The 16,396-nt window shown below is 49.5% G+C and overlaps 2 long non-coding RNA genes across 5 annotated transcripts in view; both read left to right on the top strand.

Moving 5' to 3' along the window:
* LOC102499817 (uncharacterized) overlaps positions 1-14,249 on the top strand; it is an 18,166-nt gene extending 3,917 nt beyond the window's left edge. Inside the window, exons 2-3 of the long non-coding RNA XR_335940.1 lie at positions 774-992; positions 12,941-14,249. This is a non-coding gene — a long non-coding RNA (uncharacterized LOC102499817). The remainder of the gene's footprint in view (positions 1-773; positions 993-12,940) is intronic.
* Positions 14,250-14,425: 176 nt separating this feature from the next.
* LOC102499096 (uncharacterized) overlaps positions 14,426-16,396 on the top strand; it is an 11,036-nt gene continuing 9,065 nt past the window's right edge. For 3 of the 4 annotated variants that reach the window (XR_335938.2, XR_001371105.2, XR_003551003.1), the window contains exon 1: positions 15,458-15,493. This is a non-coding gene — a long non-coding RNA (uncharacterized LOC102499096). Of the gene's footprint in view, positions 15,494-16,396 lie in introns of all 4 variants that reach the window. The other variant, XR_335937.2, reaches the window with a different exon arrangement.

Genomic DNA, 16,396 nt, shown 5'->3' with positions numbered 1-16,396 from the left:
GCCCGTAGGCCGCTGTCCTATGGCTGCCCCCACTGGGAGCGAGCCTCAGGTCCCTCTGTCCCCGGGTCCTTTCGTCCGCCTCAGCACAGCCATACTGCAAGTCCTTTCGGCCCCTTCACAGAGTGCACATGGACGTCTTGGACACTCAAAGGCAGTGGCTTCTGTTCACCCTTTTCACATCCTTCATGCCTGACGCGGGCTCTGTCCCCAGCAGGCCCAGCAGGTTGGTGGCCCCGGGGGCCCAGCTATCAGTAAGTGTGGCTAAGCCCAGCTGCACGCTGACACTGGGCGTGGGAATGCAGAGCAGAAGCCCAGAGTGTGCTCCAGGGAGCCAGAGCCCGCCACAGGTGTAGCCTCCGCAGCCTTGGGCCTCCTTCCACGCCGGCTGCCCAGCCCCTTTCCTGGGGACGGCCTGGCTGGATCCTTGGGAACCGAGGCTCCCGGCTCTTGTTTGCCTCAGCTAATCTCGAGAATGCGCTTGTTTTCCATTTTGGTTTGGGAAGTGCTCAGCAGCCCCCTTGGCACCGATAGAACCGAGGTGGAGGCCGTGGGAGCCGGGGACACTGATCCCAGCGTGTCCTCCTGCGGGCTGGCTGTCTTGCTTCCCCCGTGTTTCTGTTACCTCCCACCTCCATTTCATCCTCTCCTCTAAGTTCCCGACAGCTGTGGAAATAAATGTCCCGAATTTGGATAATTGAACCACCTCTCCTTCCTGTGAATTTCCTCGTGGTAGAGAGGGCCAGCAGCAAACCCCTGATGATCTCTATTTACAGGCGAACCTGGAGTTCAGAGAGGCTAAGTTAGTGGTGACGGCCACACAGCCAATGAGAGCAGAGCGGGAGGAGAGCCCAGGGCCCTCCCAGGCCATTCCAAACTCCATCTCCTGGACAGACACCACCTGCTGTTTGCCATCTTCCCCGGACTATGAGTTTTTTGAGAGATGAATCCTGCAATATGTATCTTTCTTTGCCCAGGCCTGGCCCAGCATCCAGGTAAGCAGAAGACAGTGGCTGAATGGTGGGTATCGAAGAATGAACGGCGGGGGTCAGGAGCTCTACGAGGTGCCTTTACACGCATTGTTCTCGGTTTCCGCAACATGCACTAGGATTCGCTGCTGCTCCCGTTTCATAGATAGGACTGCAGGGGCTCAGCGCGGTTAATGGTTGCCAAAAATCATAGAGCTGTAAGGTGTTGAGGTGAGACTCAGACCCACGTGGCCTGACTTTAGGACCCACACTGGCTCCCAGAACAAGTGGGATATACGGCCTGGAGAGGAAGGACCGTGGGCAGAACTGCAGGACCTCTCCTTCTGCTGCGTTTCCTGTGATCTCTGAGGCTGCACAGGGGACCTGAACTCCCTAAGTGAAGAAGCAACTCTCAGCCCCTCTCTGTTCTCCTTCTAATTACAAATTCACAAGCATGTGTTTGTTGAATGACTGAATGACCACCATCCAGCCTCTTCAGTCCAAGGGCTGGTCTTCTTCAACTCTGGGGTCTGCCCTTCCCTCCCAACCTAGAATGCTGGCATTTCTCGGGGTGCTCCCTAAGCTCTCTTCTCATAACCACAGCACTGGGAGTACTCTGTGATTTCATTTCTAGCCATCGTTTTGGTTACCCCTTAGGTGCCGGCACCTCCAATGCCCATATTTTCAGCTCAGACCTCCCCTCTGAGCTCTGGAACTTCCCAGGCTTCCATCTGGATGACCAACAGACACTTCACCTCAACATTTCTGACAAGCATGAGCGTGATTGCTTCCCACCCCAGACACAGGGGACAGGATTATCATGTGCTCAGGTGTCCAAGCCCCCAAACTCAGGCTCAGCCTTGACAACCCCTCACCCTCACTTTTCCACATCTAGTTTCTCCGAGTTCTGATGCCAGACAAATACGGTCACTCTAGTTTATCCTCTGGATTGCTCAGTAACTTCCCAACAGATCCCGTAAGCTCCAGTCTTCCGTCTCCACGCCATTCATCCTCAACAACACAGTAAGGAAATCTAAATCACATGTCCGATCATATCACACTCTTGATTAAAACTCAGACTCAAAGAGAGGGTCCAAATGCTCACCGTGACAGCCAAGACCCCCAGATATAGCCCTGCCAACCTCTGCAGTCTCGACGTCTCCCCACCCACAATGTAGTGAACTCCCGGCGTGAACATTTGCTGCTCCTGAAGTGGTCAGGGGGCCTCTTGGGGCTGGAACTCTCCTCCTTCACCTCTGCACTCGCATGATTGGCATTGAAGTTTAAGGTCCCAGCTTGAATGCTGTCTCCTCCTAGACATGATCCCCGATCTTAGAGGCTGAGCAAGGGTTCCTCGTCTGGGGTCTCCTAGTCCCTTGACCCTCTTTTTATTGCAGTGGCTTCCACGTGGATCCCGTAAGGGGAGGGGTAACATCCGATGCTTTGATGTCCTCAACACTGGCACTGGGTGAAGGGGATGTATGCCTGCCAGTTGGACAGAATCCTGGGGCACTGGGAGGAAGGCGGCCTCTTCCCTCTGTTGTGACAGCCGGGTGCATGGTCTCTCCAGCCCAGTTCATTCTTTCAACTAGGGAACAAGGGACAAGCCCCTCACCCCTTTGGCAGCACGTGCTGCAGCCCACTGTGCCCACCTCTTAAAGTCCCCAGGACTGTATCAATACAGAGTGCCCAGGGAACCGCATGTCACCCTGGGTCCCATTTCAGGGTCCTGAAGTAACTCTCCCCCAACCATATCCAAAGCCTCAAATCTGTATCTTAAGACTTAAGAAACTTCACTGGAAAATTAAAGATCAATATTAGGTGTCAAATCCCTTCAAGAGAAGGGACATTAAGGTTAACTTCACAGTCAGGTATAAATGACCTGCCAGTATGCTTACCTAGGAACAAGTGGGGGTAGGTGAGACAGTCAGGAGCAGGAATTCTCTGACTGTACTGAAGGGAAAAGGAAGGGACTCTGTTAGGCTGCCAGGCCCACCCCATACCAGGGAGCACTCTGTTCTCACGTGTGCCACTCACTGGTGTGTGACTGTGTGTGTGTGTGTCCTCTAGTACAGCTTCTAGAAGAATTCTCTCGTTACTCTCATAACCTCAGCAAGTAGCTGGGCATCCAGGCGATGCTAGTAAGTGCTTGCGGCTGACTTGTTGTCCCAGAGGTTGGCCTATTAGTCGCTCCGGCTGAGGGTTCCCCCATCAGCCATCTTCCCCAGGAAATGGAGAAGTGTTTGGGGCAGGAGGAGAGATCCTTCCTGGTTTCCCTTTTGGCTCTGATGAACTTCTTTCCCATGAACTCCCTGCCCTTCTGGCAGCCAAACTAATAATCTAATAGAGCAGCTCCTCGGACTACAGGGAGTAGCTGAGGGGTGGGAAAACCTACCAGTGCCTCCAGGGTTCCAGCCTTTTGCTAGGGTCAGAACCTCTCGTGGGAACTGTGAATTCCCTAGAGATGGCCCAAAGCATCTTCTCAGTTCCCACCCACCCCTTGGTGTCTTGCATTCATTCAACGAATAGTTACATACAAGTATATGCCACGCACTGGTCTAGGAGCTAGGAAAGCAGACAAAAGTCTCTGCCCTTACTGAGTTTATACTCTAGTGATTTCTGAGGGCGGTGAATATAGGGGAGGCAGCAAGGAACAAAAAACAAGATAAAACGTAATTATGTGTGAGATAGTGGTAAATATTAAAAAAAGGGCAAGAAAAGGAGATATGAAATATCTAGTTGGGGGAATGTTGAAATTTTAATGTCCTGGGAAGGCCTCATTGAAAAGATAATTTTAAAATTTACTTATTTTTATTGTGTTAAGTATAATATAAAATGTAACATTTTAAACTTTTTAAAAGAGATTTTTGCCATAAAGGGTGTGAGGGAAAGTGAGAAATCACCCCCAGGGGGAATGGCCATGCCACAATCCCTTCTCCTTCATTCTCCTCCTGGGATCTTGGGAACACACACACACACACACACACACACACACACACATGCCTGATGTGATTTTCCAGTCACTGGGTCTGGGACTCAAACCATGGTTGGCCATATGGGAGTCCAGCAATACAACCATGACACTATCTGTTGGCTCCAACATTTTAAACATTTTAAGTGTACAGTTCAGTGGTTTTAAGTATGTTCATATTTGTGTGTATCCATCACCACTCTAGAACATTTTTTTATTACAATAAGGCAGAACTATTTTTAGAACACCTTATACTGAAATTCTGTATGCATTAAATAATAGCTACCCATCTTTCCCTCAGTCCAGCTACTAATACCCACTGTTCCACTGTCCATGTATGAATTTGACTACTATATACTTTATATCAGTGTAATAATATACCACATATATATCTCATATAAGGCAACTCTGAGTACCTCATGTAAGTGAAATCAAACAGTGTTTCTTTTTGTGTGTTTTTCTGGTACATAACATAATATCATCCAGGTTCATCCATGCTGCCGTACCTGTCAGAATTTCATTCCTATGAAGGCTGGATAATAGTCTGTTGTATATATGAACACATTTTGTTTATCCATCCACATGATGATGGGTAATTGGGTTGTTTCCACCTGCTGGCTATTGTGAATAATGCTACTATGGGTGTTGCTATATAAATAATTGTTTGAGTCCTTGCTTTCAATTCTTCTGTGCATACTCCCAGAAATGGGAATGCTGGATCATATGCTAATTCAGTGTTTAATTATTTGAAGAACCACTATATTAATTTCCACAGCAACCACACCACTTTATATTTTCAGTACAATTGCACGATAGTTGCAATTTCTCCACATCCTTGCCCCCCCCCCCAAAATGTATAGTACTCATTCTAATAGGTGTGAACTGGTATGTCATGAGGTTTTAATTTGCATTTCCCCAATGATTAATGATGTTGTCTTTTCACATTCGTGTTTCATATGTATCAATATTTTGTGTATACCAATTGAATATCTTCTTTGGATAAATGGCTCTTCAAGTGCTTTGATCACTTTTGAGAGGGTTGTTGCTTTTTTGTTGTTGAGTTTTATTATTTATTTATATATTCTGGATATTAATCCTGTATCAGATAAATGATTTGCAAATCTTTTTTCTCATTCCATAGGTTGCTTTTTCTTGATAGTATCTTTTGATACACGAAAGTTTTTCAGTCTTTAAATTTTTATTGACATATAACAGTTATACATATTTGTGGGGCTCCATGTAACTTTTAGTACAAAAATACAATGTGTAGTGATTAAATCAGTATGTTGCAAAGATATCTTCACCCCGACATTTATTGCAGCACTCTTCACAATAGCCAAGATATGGAAAAGTTCTTAATTTTGATAAAGCCCAATTTGTCTGTTTTTTCTTTTGTTGCCTGTGCTTTTGGTATTATATCCAAGAATTCATTGCCAAGTATAATATCATGAAGCTTTCTCCCTATGTTTTCTTTTAAAAGTTTTATAAGTTTAGGCCTTACATTTAGGTCTTTGATCCATTTTGACTTAATTTTTTATATATAGTGTTAGGTAAGTTTCTCTGTTCATTCTTTTTCATGTAGATATTCATCTTTTCCCAATATCATTTGTTAAAAAGGTAGTCCTTTCCCCGGTGAATAGTCTTGATACTTTTGTCAAAAATCACATGACCATATGTAGGGGGAAAAGATAATTTTTTCCCACATATATGTAAAATAAAGATCTAGAGGAAATAAGAAAACTAGCCATATGGATGTTGGGCATCCATCTGGAGGAACAGCCAGTGCAGACCTTGAGGGGAGACATCAAGAAGGACAGGTTTGACTGGAGTGGAGTGAGTGAGAGGGAAAGGGTAGGAGGTGAGGTAAGAGAGGTGGAGGGTAGGAAGAGGGGAGAGAACCATGGAAGATCTGTGGGTAACAGAGAGGAATTTGCTTTCACCCTGAGCAAAATCGGAAGTCACTGGAGTGGTGTAAAAAGGAATGACACAATCCTATTTGTGCTTCCTTCCTGGCCCCCACATCGAAGATAGATTTAGGGGTCTAAGTCATAAGCAAGAGACCAGTAAGGGGGACACCCAGGTGAGAGAAGATGGGAACTGACCAGGGGGAGATAAACCATGAAAATCCAGATGATAGGATTTGATGATAGAATAAATGTGGTGAGAGGGAGATAGACATTGAAAGAGAGACACACACAGGAGAGGGGGAGAGAGAGAAAGGAGAGAGAGAGAGACTGGCAGGCACAGATTTGGGGAAACGATTAACTTTTCAGTTTTTGATGTGCTAAATTTGAGGGATCCATTGACCGCCCAACTGGAGGTATCAAATGAGATATGGAAACGGGTCTGACATTGAAGAGCGAGGCCTTGACTGGAGCCATGGAGCAGACAGGGAGGTCCTCATGTTGCTGAGTAACATTAGGCCAATCCCTTTCCAGCTCTGGGCCTCAGTTTTTTCATTGACAAAATACAGTGGCTGGATTCCATGCTCTCTAGGAAATGCCTTCCAGCTCTGACTCCCAAGTACAACCAGTTTCCTGTTTGCAATTGGGAAGAAATGAAGGCGGGAGCTCTTGGATAACCCTACCCCCTTGCTAGATGACTTTCTCTTAGCATCACCTCCCTCAACAGATTGCCCAGCAACCAAGATCCAGGGTTCAACTCTTACAGGGGAGGAGCACAGGCAACTCCAACTCCATCCTGCCTCTGGGGGGGGCACTTCAGGCTCCTTTAGAACTTAAGGGCCTTATAGTGAGGGCTCTGGGTGAGAAGAGGCTGGCTGACTGCTATGCTGTGATTTGAAGTGGTAGCTCAAGCCCACCTTAACTACTCTTAGTCCTGATCTTTGCTTGTGACTAAAGAGAGTACTTAAGGAGAATATTTTCTAAATCAGTGTTTCTAAGTTTCATTTGATTTGTCCCTATAATCATAGCTAACAGTTATGAGTGATAACTATATTTCAATGTCAAGTATTTGGTCTGTATTATTTTAATTTACCCTAACCATGGTGCTCTGAGGCCCATGTCCCTCTCCTTACTTTAGTATCTAGGAAGGTGAGCCTCAGAGAGGTTACTTAGTTTTCCTTAGGTTACAGAGCAGAGAAGTGCTCGATTTGAGGTTGCAGAAATATATTCAATCCAAAAAAATGAATAAAAATACATGAGGAAATTAGGGATAAAATAAAAATCCAAACAAGAATAGAATAGAAGGTCCTATAATGTATGTTCTTTTATAGTTACTGATAATAGGGTGAGTATTGACTCTGAGTTTCCTAGCAACCAAGGCAAACAGGAACGTAGGATCAGGTATAGGATTCATAATATCTTCTTTTTTTTTTGAGAGATTTTTGCTATAGGGCGTGTGCGCTCACCAGGCAGACAGAGAGAGACATAGAGACAGAAAGCGAGAAATCACCCCCCAGGGGGGATGGTCACGCCGCAATCCCTTCTCCTCTATTCTCCTCTCGGGATCTTGGGCACGCACTCACATGCGCCTGGCGTGAGTTTTAAGCCACCGGGTCTGGGACATGAACTGCAGTTGACTATATGGGAGTCCAGTGACATAGCCATTACGCTAACTGCTGGTTCCCTAGCAGCTTGCTTTCTCACTCTCCCTCTCTCTTCTCTCTGTCTTTCTCTGGCAAACTCATGAAAGAAAAAATAATAGTGATAAATACATAAATAAATACAAAATAATTATTTAAAAACAAGAATGGGGGCCGGCAAGTGGCATGGCTGGTTCCCTAGGATTCATAATATCTACAATACTAAAAACTGGGCAGCTTAGAGGAAACTTGAGTGTTTTTGGTGTTGGGGCAGGAAGACTATTGGAAGGGGGCTATGTCATGAGGATGAGCTGTCATGTGATGAAAGATGTTCTCTGCAGCAACACCCCTTGGTAACAACAGGACCTTGGCATGAGGAGGCATCTCACAGAACCCCGTGGTGTAGGCCCAGCTCAGCTCAGTAGAAGCAAGTGCGGGAGGAACAGACAGGGTGGCCAGAGTCAGATCACGAGAGCAGGTGCCTGTGCTGCAACGAGACCATCGCGTAACCTCAGGCACACAGTGGGTTCCTTCTGGTGTTGCCAGAGACCCCAGCACTGCTGGAATGGGGGTGGAGGAAGCCCTTTATTGCTCTCATTACAGTCTGAAGCCCTCCAAGGCCAGCGCACTTCTCATTCAAGGCAGGGTTGGGGTCAGAACTTGCCTTGGGCACCTCGGGCAATGTCCCTCTGTTCAGGGCAGGATCTGGAAGCCCCCAATCGGGACTCCTCCCCAGCCCTGACACTGCCGTACAGCCTCCAGGATGTTGTGCCATGACTGTCTCTCAGGAGCATCTAGAAGAACCATCAGCCCTGGGGATACTACCCCATAAAGCCCTTTTCTGAGTGATAGGAAATAACTTTGTTGTTCTGAAGCACAGAGGGACGTAGATCCAGGCGGCCCCTTGCACAGAGTGCTGCTCCGTAAGTATTTGTGAAAGGAAGAATGAAAAGAACAGATAAAAGAGATTTCATATTTTTTCATGCTCTCCAGACCCTTCTCTAGAGGGTGAGGGTGGGCTTCTAACCTTCCTCCTCTGTGCTCACAAGTCAAGCAGGTGCGTCGTCTCCAGGAAGGTGGGCCGGTACATTGGGAAGTGGGTCTGTCCTCAAGTTCGAGTTCCAAGACCACCCCTGGGGCTGTGTGGGAGTCGGGGGGAAGGGTGGGAAGAGCAGGTCTGTGGGGTCAGCAGATGAGACTTTGAATGTCACTTCATCTATTGATGAGAAGCTGTGGGATAAGATGCCTCTTCCCTGGGCCTTTGTTTCTTCTATAAGACAGGGACGGTGCACCAGCCCCATAACCTAGTTCAGGGGCCCAGATCTCACGTACCTGACTATAGTTCAATCTGAGCCCTTGGGGCTTGAAAAACACACCAAACATAGGTGTGCACATTCTAAAATCTTAACAGGAGGGAGACATGGAGAAGGGATTGTGGCATGACCAGCCCCCAGGAAGGGTGCTTTCTCTCTGGCAAATGTACATGCCCTCTGGAAATTAAAAAAAAAAAAAGAAGAAGTGAAAAAGTAAAATGGGGGTAGCATTGCCTACTTCATGGGGAGTTGTCATGGGATTAAGTGAGGAACCGACTCTGTGTGACACAGCAGAGGCACGATACAAGACCGTTCTTTTTAGGGAGGAGGGGAACGCTTACGTTCTGGCCCAGCCGTGAGAAACTGTGAACTTGCGAAGTCCAGTGGCCTCTCTGGCCCTCAGTTTACCTACCTGTAGGATGGGAGTACTATTATTTACCTTGCAGAAATGCTGGGAGGACTGAAAGAAATCACATATACAGCCTCTACCGTCAGCCTGGCGCTTCATAGACACTCAGTAAAAGGTCAGTGTGATTGGGAACCAGCAGTTAGCGTAATGGCTATGTCGCTGGACTCCCACGTAGTCTACTGCGGTTCGCGTCCCGGACCCGGTGGCTTAAAACTCACGCCGGGCGTGTGTGCGTGCGTGCCCAAGATCCTGAGAGGAGAATGGAGGAGAAGGGATTGCGGCAAGGTCATCCCCCTTAGAGGGTGATTTCTTTCTCTCTGTCTCTCTGTCTCTGTCTGTCTGGTGAGCGGATGCACCCTATAGCAAAAACTTCTCCAAAAAAAAAAAAATAGGTCAGTGTGATTGTTATCAGGTACTAAAGAGTGTCTGGTGGGATGGAAGTCCAGAAAAGAGAGGTAACTGAGAGCCAAGGCAGTCATGACACTCCTCTTGGAAGAGGTGGTCCCAGTGCCCCCCAAGATCAGCTTGGGGTTATGGAGGTCTGCAGGGAGAGAGCTATCACTCTAGGGCTGAGCCTAAGATGAGCTGGAGAATTGGGGGGAAGGGGCTGATTGAGAACAAAGGGGTCACGGGGGGGGAGTAGTAAGAACCCGAATCTTCTTGGCAGCTGTGGAAGCTCACAGAGGGCCCACTGAGGCCGACAGAGGAGAGTAGGGGCCATAATGATGAGGCAAGAATTCACCCCTTTCTATAGACGTCTACACTGAGGCCTGGGGACGGGAGATGCAATAGCTTGCACAATGTGAGTGAAGATCTTGGTACTGGAATGCAGGTCTCCCGCGGGGTGATGCTCCAGCTGTGTGCTTTCCTGGGCTCCGGCATGGTGACAGAGGCAGGGAGGGTACCTAGCTCACTGGGGACGCTCTCACAGAACCATAGGGAGAAATGTGAGGGGTGCAGAGCTCAGCTGGGCCATTTGGAAAAGAACACAGAGGAGACTGAGTCTCTCTTGGGCTGTTATGGAGATTAATGGCCATAGACACGGCCCCTCATGCATCACCAGGGAGAAGATTTCAAAGGCCCCTTAAAAATCATTGGGAAACATTTTAAAAGGGAACTAGTCGCAAAGCAGCCAGGGACCCGCCAAATGTGCTGGCGTAGAGCTCACCAGGCGATGCTTGTAATCTAATTGCCCATGAGCAAGAGTTTAAAACAATATTTACGATGTGAAAAAATAGCCCATGATTTGATTTGTACAGAAGAAACACGCCTAATGAGTAAATTAGATTTTGATCTTGCTGGCTCGGGTCCTGTGGGTGGAGCCTGGTCCTTTGGAGGGGAGAGGCTCTGCTGCTCCCTCCCTACCATTCATTCCCCTGAAGTGGCTCTGGGGACAGCCTGGTGCCCTGGTATGACATCCTCATGGCCAGTTCCATCCCCCTCCCATCATTGCATAGGGCCCAGAAACCCATCTGCCTTTTCTCTTGGGCCTATTAGCTCTGTCAGTCCCACTCTCCTCTCCAGGAAGCTTCTAGACTGCTCCAGCCCGCTGGCCATTCTCATCCCCATTGGCGCTGAGTGTCTGTGTCACACAGTTGGGCGCTGGTGAGCTAGAGCTGGCTGGTACCTAGATAGTCCCTTCCTCACACCATTCTGGCTCGGTGTGCTGCCTCCTGAAGGTGGTCCGTTTCCTCCTGGAAGTCTGGACTCGTTACTACTTTTCTTGTCTTCGTTAATGGAGCAGTTGGGTGACTATTCCTTGCCTTTGCCTGCTCCCTGTCCATTCCCTTTCTTCTGGAAGGAGTGCCCTGGCTTCTTTTAGGAAAACTGCTCCTTCCCCATCACAGGGCACCTGGGCAGGGCAGGGCTGACTATCCTTCCCCAGCCCTCTGCTTTAGGGATGGGCACGTGATCCAGACCTGGCCAAGGAGAGCGCCGCTCTGCCGGGCCACAGTGATTGGTTCAGAGACGTCATGGGAGCCAGGCTGGACCAATGAGAGGACTCCTGGAGGTTGTTGCAGGAAAGAAGCAAGTTCTTTCCTCTGGAATTGTTGACCTGGGGAGAATCAGAGCCTGGAGCTTCTGGTGCCATCTTGACACATTATTATGATTATTATTTTACATTCACTCACTGCATATCATTGCAGCATACCAATTGCAGCATTTTCCCATCCTGAGTACACTGTATATTGGTGCCATCAAAGATATCGTCACACATATTGCATGCACATTTTGTCACTGCGGGCAGGCAGTGTGCCTGTACCTGAGACATGGAGTCAGAGGCCATGGCCAAGCACCTAAATCCAGCCGTCGGGGATCCACGCACACGCCAGTCCAGTCCTCTGCTCCCTTTTTGTTGGGTTCGGCCCATTTGAGTAGGACTTTAGTCTTTTACATCTGGACCTATAGTTCTGACTTACCCCTTCAGGTACAGGACTGGTGCCCAGGAATAAGGAGTAGATGCTTCTAGGACTGGATGAAATTTAGAGTGTCAAATATCTCTGGATAGGCATCCGTGACTGAAGTCGATTCGCCAGGCTTTTCATGCATGCCTGCCCTGGTTGGCTCCGCCTTGAGGCGCTGGGGCACAGGGAGGGATCAGGGCACTCCCAGCCCCAACCCACAGCCTGGTAGGAGAGGTAAGAAAAGGAGCTGAGAGGCAAAACGAGACCACATGCTAAGAAGTGCACTAGGACTAAGGACTCTGTGAGTCCCTGGTGGAGGAGCCGGCATGAGGTTGGGAGGGCGGACAGGTCTTCCTGGGGCAGATGAGAAAGGCCGCTGAGGGGGAGGGTGACAGGGTGAGTGGGAAGTGCCTGCAGCCCTGGCACAGTTGGGTAGCAGTGTTGAGGCCCCTCACTGCAAACCGCTGATGATGACACCCCCAAGCTGCTGCTCAGCACCTGTCAGAGATCACTGGACCCCCTGTCTTCTGCCCACCTCACAGTAGCTCCTGCAGCTGAGAGACCAACCAGAGTAGCAGCGACTGGGGACATGCACGGGCACTGGGCCAGCTGGAAGGGGCTGGGGCTTTCCAACCAGTCGGTGAGGCAGGGACCCAGGGGGCAGATACCTGTGTACACGAGCAGTCCCAGTCATTGTGATTGGTATTCAAGCTCTCTGTGGCATCGGCAACAATGTCGTTGTATTTCCTGGGTATTTCTGTGTGGCAGGCGCTGCGCTGGAGGCTTTATGCTCAGTCTTTTGGGCCCTCACTTCTTAATGGTGAATAACCTGCTTTGGCTCTCACTCTTCTTTTTTTTTCGAGAGTTTTTCACTATAGGGCATGTGTGCTCGCCAGAAAGACAGAGAGAGAAAGAAAGCGAGAAATCATCCTCCCAGGGGGATGATCATACTGCAATACCTTCTCCTCCATTCTCCTCTCGGGATTTTGGGCATGCATGCACACGCGCCTGGCGTGAGTTTATGCCACCGGGTCTAGGACTCAAACCGTGGTCGATTACATGGGAGTCCAGTGACATAGCCATTATGCCAACTGCTGGTCCCAGCTCTCACTCTTCTGATGGCGCTTAGAAAGGCTTGAAGCCCGGAGTTGAGTGTAGGTTGATCTCACTCAGGTGAGTCTGCTTGGCAAGTATAGTGATGGGTTACTATGGAATCTTCCAATGCGTTCATGGAAAAAATACATATTATGAAAAGTAACTATGCATGGATTTAAATTTTTTGCACTCATACTTTCATTTTGTGGGGTTTTATTTTATTTTATTTTTTCCATAGACTTTTTGAAGCCCCCTGGCATAAAGTAGGTTGAGCTGAGCTCACTGGTTCCATCGCTAGCTCTTTACTCATCTGGCAAAGAGAAGAAGCAGCAGACCACGGGTGGAAATACAGACACGCCCACCCTCCCGTCAACAGCACGAGGTGTACACAGCGATGTACGTGTGAACCCACCCGCACCGAGGCCCAGAGATCTGCACAGAAGAGTGAGATGAACTCTGTCTCTGCAATCGCAAGTACGCAGAAGTGCCGACGGCCCAACCAGGGTTGGTGGCTGGGGTCAGAAGTAACCTCCAAGCAGCAGGCTGGCTGCACAGTGAGATTCTGATGGCAGCAGGGCTGGCGTTGAAGATGACCCCTGCATGTCCTCTCCTGAGAGGGGAGAACCATCACCCTGTTTTACACAGGGGGCAGCTGAGGCACATCATGCTTATAATTTGCCACGGCAAGCACAGCACAAGATTCAAACCCAGTCTGAGTAATGCCAGCCTCCGGGCTGCTTTCTCTATGTCTCTGACTCTCGGGCATATTTGGCTTCCGTCTCCCCATTCATCAGTCCACAGAATGGAGCCTCCTGCCCACTCCCCTGAGCTGACCTTCAGTCCTCTGTAGCTGGGTGGGACTGCAGAGGTGGAGGCTCTCACGTCCCTCACCACCACTTAGGTAGGGAGGCAGGCTGGGGATGCAGCAGGGCTCCTGTCTCGGGCCTGGCTCTCTGCAGTCCCACTTCTCCGGTTGTGAGGATGGATGTCAGACTTCAAAGGCAGCAGCGCACTGTCTCACCAGACCCCGGCCCATGAGAAAGTGCCTAAGTCCCAGAACAAAGGCCGTTCCAGACTCACATCACCTGCTGGGCACTTAGCACGGGGCTTAATTAAAGGAAACAGAGCTTGTGCGAGGGAGAGCGAGGAGTGAGTGAGAAAGTCGATAACACTAAAGCCGCCGCCATTAATAGAGCCAGACTCGCTGCTAATATCCCACTCGAATTCAAAACAGGACAAGTAATTGGAAATCTGAGCAGTTGGGGCGGTGGGGCTGGTGGGGCAGATGACAGAGACCTGGCAGCTGTGGGAGACCTTCTGAATGGGGTGAGGTGGCAGGCACAAAAGCTCCTGGCCTAGCCCGTCCTGGAGGACAGGGCCTTCCCCTGGGCAGAGGGCCACAGGCTGAGACTGAAGTACGTCAGCCACTGTTCTCAGTTCTTTACAAACACTAATTCAATTTAACCCCAAAAAATCTCTTAGAGCTAGCTGCAGCCTGGTGGTTAAGGTGGCTGGATCCCACTTGACGGTGCAGTTCGAGTCCTAAACCCGGAAGCTTGAAAAACTTACACCAGGGACATATGTATGCATGCCCCAAACCCCAAAATCCTGAAAGGAGAGAGAGCTAGAGAAGGAACTGTGGTGTGATCATACCCTATGGGGGTGCTTTCTCTCTCTCTCTCTCTGTCTCTCCAGTGAGTGCATGTGCCCTCTGGCAATTTTTAAAAAATCTGTCTTATTAGTTAGGTACTGTTTTGTTTCCATTTCACCCATGAGGGAGCTGAAGCATAGAGGGGTTAAGGAACGTGCCCGGTTCCCTTGTTGGCCAATGTTGAACTGGGATTCTGGACCTATGTGCCTTGACCTCAGTGTGTATGTGCAAGACTGCCCTTCCTTGAATGAGCTGGCCTCGCCTCCTTGTCTTGCTGGGAAACCGGGCAAGGACAAACTTTGAAAGGTACGGTGACTTCTTAGCAATAATGGAAGCGACCGCCGGGTATGGCTCCAATGTGCCAGCACTAAGCACTTCACAGACACCGTCTCCCTCTACCCTGACAGCCGCGGAAGGGTGACCTTTCCCTGTCTATTTTATAGGGCGAGAAACCGAGCCACAGGAAGGGTAGGTGGCTTTCTCTTGATCCCAGCTAATTTGTAGCAGAATGAGGATTCGAACATCCTTTCAGTTCAGTGTGCTGGCTGGTGGTGGTGTTATTCACATGGAGTCCTCACATGGAGCCCGGCAGAGATGCTCCTGCAGTCATGGCCCTGGCCGCTGCTGTGCACACCTCACTGTGAGCATCTTTGGAAATGGGCACACTGCCCAACTCCTTCTCTTCCCTGTCTTTATGCTGCCTGGTCTCCCACCTGTTCACCTCCGTAGACCCAAGGCTGGAGTGGCTGCCCTGGGACTTCTGTGCCGTTGTGGGGAGAGTTGGGGACACAGTCTGCACAGGAGCCTGGCTCCACACTGCCAGGAGACAAAATCCATGCCCGTTCAAGAGGTAACAAAGGAATGCAAAGGGCGTGGGCGGTGGAGTCACACAGGCTTCAGTGTGACTGAGCGATTTCCTGTTGCACTCCAGTGTGACATTCTGAGTCTGTTTCCCTATCTGGGAAATGAGCCTGTAGGTCTAGAGAGAGACTGCAGAGAAGCCTGGTTCTGCAGGGGCCCCAACGACCCGAGGCACTTTCCCTCTTGAGGGCAAGATGAGCTAGGGAGGCCCCAGAGAACAGAGGGAAGGGCGTGGACTGTGTCTCCCATGTTGGAATGAGGGACTCCGTAGAACTGGAGGTGAGTATGTTTGGGGCAAATGAGAAGCAATGTGAGCACTTGAGCGGGGGAGACTTAGGGCCTCTCTCTTCCGAGAGTGCTGAAAGCCGGAAATATCAGCTGATCCAGGAGTCAGAGGTCACCTCCGACATAGAGCCAGTGGGTCATGAGATGGGTCAGGCAGTTTCATCTTAGGGTCATTAACCTGGAGTACCCCCCAGTCAGTCATCTCTATGGAAATAGCCTGGAAAGTATTTCTCCCCCGTGGTCCTGTTCTGAAGTGTTCCTGTCTTACTGCAACCGGCTGTCAGGGCTGCTCTGGCTTCTTATGGTGGATGAGGGGCAGAGGAATGAGAGCAAAGCGGGGAGAGTGGGGAGAGTGGGCAGTGTACAGATGGAAGGCGCACATCACCGCCCTAGAGAGCTCTCTCCTGGTCTGACACTGAAGCTGATGGCTCTGATCTCTGAAATAGTTCAGCTATAATGGCCAGTGATAGGGACTTTGTGCCCCAGACCAGCATTGGCGCTACACTTTTGCCATTGATAGAGGTGAATTCAGTGTCGTGCTGGCTTACTGGAGGAGGCAGGAAGCCTGAGTTGATAGCGTTTGCCAATTTCTGCAGTGTAAATACACCAGTAGCGGTGGATCTTGAGCTTTCGACATGTCATCACTGGATGTGAAGTTGGGAAGAGGTGTGTACCTTGTGCACATGGCTCCAGCACACCACAGGGCAGACTCACCATGAGACCGAGGAGGCCCAAACACAGCCCCATCTGCGTAGGGATCCTTCCAAGGCCCATGCAATGGGTGCACATGGGCGACCGTGTTTGTATAGTTGACAAAGTCAGATAAAATAGCTATGGTCGGGACCAGCAGTTAGCGTAATGGCTATGTCACTGGACTCCCACATAGTCGACTGTGGT

Source organism: Tupaia chinensis, unplaced genomic scaffold (genome assembly GCF_000334495.1).
Source record: "Tupaia chinensis unplaced genomic scaffold, TupChi_1.0 Scaffold000574_1, whole genome shotgun sequence".
Taxonomy (NCBI): Eukaryota; Metazoa; Chordata; class Mammalia; order Scandentia; family Tupaiidae; genus Tupaia; species Tupaia belangeri.
The sequence above is the reverse complement of the archived record's forward strand: the minus strand, read 5'-3'. Positions and strand labels throughout refer to the sequence as shown.